This window comes from Rhagoletis pomonella, unplaced genomic scaffold (assembly GCF_013731165.1).
Source record: "Rhagoletis pomonella isolate Grant_MI unplaced genomic scaffold, Rhpom_1.0 Rhpom_scaffold_00002, whole genome shotgun sequence".
NCBI classification, from domain to species: domain Eukaryota; kingdom Metazoa; phylum Arthropoda; class Insecta; order Diptera; family Tephritidae; genus Rhagoletis; species Rhagoletis pomonella.
Window position 1 is genome coordinate 11,378,367 of NW_023458556.1, and position 3,355 is coordinate 11,381,721.

General features: G+C 35.2%; 1 protein-coding gene across 1 annotated transcript in view; it reads right to left on the reverse strand.

The window, feature by feature from the left end:
* LOC118734446 overlaps window positions 1–3,106 on the reverse strand; it is a 77,831-nt gene extending 74,725 nt beyond the window's left edge. Inside the window, exon 1 of the mRNA XM_036464166.1 lies at window positions 3,044–3,106. The gene's annotated coding sequence lies outside the window, so the exon portion shown is untranslated. The remainder of the gene's footprint in view (window positions 1–3,043) is intronic.
* Between the last annotated feature and the right edge of the window lie 249 nt (window positions 3,107–3,355).

Consider the following 3,355-nt stretch of genomic DNA (forward strand, 5'->3'; position numbering starts at 1 on the left):
ACGTTTCTGCCAAAAGTCTTACACCTAATTCTTCCGATGTCTCACCCGTTTCGAGGCAGGAAGAAACAAGTGGGTTGTCATATATGCCGATTATTTACAGAGAGATATTTTTGGCCCCAGAGAAGTGGCCGATCAACAAATTCACAAGTTGGCTGTAATCCTATCTGAATAGTAAAAGCAAGCACATGCTAAACTTTCCGAGATTGAGGACATCATCGATGTATCGACTATTTAAGCTAGGGAACGAGAACTCGTTCTAGTTTTGGTTTAGTTCTGTCAAGAGCGTTCCCACAAAAGGATCAAATGGGAACAAAGGTATTGCGAGCAGTTTGAATGAGAACAAAATTAGAAATAAAAAGTTCATGAACATGAAAAAAAACTTTCAGGAACGTTCTCAAGAAGAAAAGAATGAGAACATACTTTCGAGAACGTTTTCAACGACGAACAAATAAGAACAAAAGTCTGGGGAACATTCTGCGGAGAGAAGGAAAAGGAGAAAACACGTTTTGAAAACTTAACGTTAAGTATGAGAGGGGCGTGTGTGTGTTAGGATAAAAATCAATTCAGTGAAAGCCACGATTGTCAATTCTATGCCAGGGGAAATCTAGATCACTAAAGCTTGCAGATCGTTTATCATTAGGGTGAACTGTGCTTTTATGGAAAATTTTTTTTATTTTCCCTGCAAGAAAAGTTCGTGTCTTAAATTTTGCGTTGACTTAATTTGAATTATTATCCTTCAGTTCTTCTTTGATTAATATTAATGTTAAAATATTTCAAACTAAATAATGAACGCCATGTGAACAATTTTGTTCTCGCTTCCATTCTACGCAAACAGTTTAGAGAAGATTGGTTCCCGTTTCGTTCTCTTCCAGAAAGTTTCCTAGGCTTTAGTTCGCTCGCGATTTGTTTTTGTTCCCATTTTTTTCTTTTTGAAATTTTCCGAAGGTACTGTTCTTATACAATTTCCATTGAGAACGTTCTCGACAGTTTTGTTATCATTGTTGTTCTCGGTCCCTGATTTAAGCATTGATATATTTCCGACGTCCCTACTCCCTACCCAGTGATCAGCAACTGTCAACTTCACTAGGTCTGATACGCCGAAAATTCTCTAGCCACCTCATTTAACAACTCAAATTTTGTTAAAAAATAAACCTTATTATCTATTTCTAACAGGCGGCACACACCGTGCATCTGACTCCTGAGTAGGTTTGGATGTGTTAGATAAAATAAATTTGTGTTAGTTACACCGACATGACTCTGGTATGACTCTGAATGACTCAACTGTGTGTAGTCGAAAGGCGAGTCAACACGTACACAAATGATTCTCGAGTCAGACGTATCGTGTTTGCCGCCTATAAGTTATAGGCTATAACAAATATTCTGTTACAGTGTTGATATTTACAAAATTTTCAACGTATTTTACCAACCTTCAGATGTAGATTCCATTTGTTTTTGTTGGATTTCCTTTACTTTTACAAGTTTATAACTGTTCCCTTTTATCTATCATAATGTTGCGCTTTGGCGAAGGCCGCATTGCGACTGAAAATAAAGAGGCGACTTCGGGTACAGGCCGTTACTGTGAACTGTTTTTCGCATCTTAGAGGATTCATTTAGCCAACTCCATGATGAAAAAGCCCTATATATAAATTTTTTCCCCCAATCTGATCCTCAATGAAAAAGGCGGGGCTCTAAGGCACTAGCAAAAGTAGGCCCGTTGCTGAAGTTTGCTGAAAACCCAGCAACACAATTTTAATGTACGGGTATGCCTAAGTTGCCTGCAGAAATAATTGATTTATGGAGATGTCGAAGTCTACTCTACTCTAGTCAACTTAGCGGCATTGGTGGAGACCCAAGTTTAACCCAGCGTTCATATGACCAAGGGTTTTTTTTTACAATTTCCTACTGAATAATATACTAAATGAGGTTCATTAAAAATGAAACGTGTCCTTCAATATCATTGAAAATTTAAAAACATTTACTAAATGAGTATTTGTGCCTGGTTCCGACAAAAAAAAGCATAATATCCACTAGGATTATGAATTTTATGAGAAGCTTCTTCATTGAAAAAGTGCACTCGAATAATTGCCCTGATTTGCTCAGGCCCAATTGCCTTTAAAAACGTTTTTTTTTTATCGGTTTGTTCTTCCACAGCCTGGCCACGAACCTTAACCCCAACTTTAAAAAATTTTTGCTATAAGAGAAAGTTTCTGTTTAGTATAAATCTGCGCAAAATATTTCTGTTTTCATAATTTTTCACACTTTCATCATTATCTCATCTCACTTGATAGATGTAAATTTTTATTCACATTAAGCTGGGCTAATTAAACACTCACGCTCGATTAAGTTTTACGGTACGTTCTTTTCAGGTGCTTTTAAAGTGCCACTTTCAAATAGTTGGATATGTCTGTGTGAGAGATATCACATCCACATGGGCGTGTATTCTTTTTTGGTTAACAAAATTATTAAATAAGTGATCCGAAACTGTTTTACGCATCACTTTGTTGCTTACAATTTTCTAAGTTTGCTGAGTTTTCACAAGATTTTCTTATAATTTTTAATTTCATAATATACTTTCACTGGTATAAGCGAACTTTTCACGTATAATTCATATATTTTTCTACCCGACCGGCTGAAATGTGTTTCTATATAGCGCACTTCCTTGTTAGTTGTTAAAAATTATGAATGCTTGAAAAGTTTGGACTGCTGCACAGAGACAGTTTTGGTAATTATCATTTAAAATCCACTGATGCTTGTTTATGCATAATTGGTATATAATCTTTGTATATACATAATAAAAAAACGGGGTTTCCATCTGACTTGTTACTAGTTATTTAATTGAACTAAATGGTAATTTTTTTCGTATTTTTGCACTTTGCATTTATGCTTAACTTTTACTCACTTTAACTATGTACACTAATAAATATGTGCATGTGGTATTATTAACCTAAATTTTTTCTAAAACACATACACAAATAATATTTCGCATGACAGCTTTCTTTATACATACATTTGTACATAAGTGTACTATATTTATTTTATATACTTTTAAATATCCTGAATGACTTGATTTGCATTTGTGCTACTCTCCGATAGTGTAAAGTTAACTTCGCAACGCGCTCATCTAAACTGAATCAGTGTTTTCGTTATGTTGACTATTTATGTGAAAACAACTTCGCAGCATCTGTAGGCGGAAATTATGAATGAAACGCCAAGAAATGCTAGCGCGCCCGAGTAGCCTTTGCAGTTCGTGTTCTCACGATTGTCAGAAAGGATACTGTTATATGAACAGAAAGTCTACAGAGTTGATTAACATTTGCCTGTTGCCATATTTTAAATGAGAAATTTGGTTATTAAG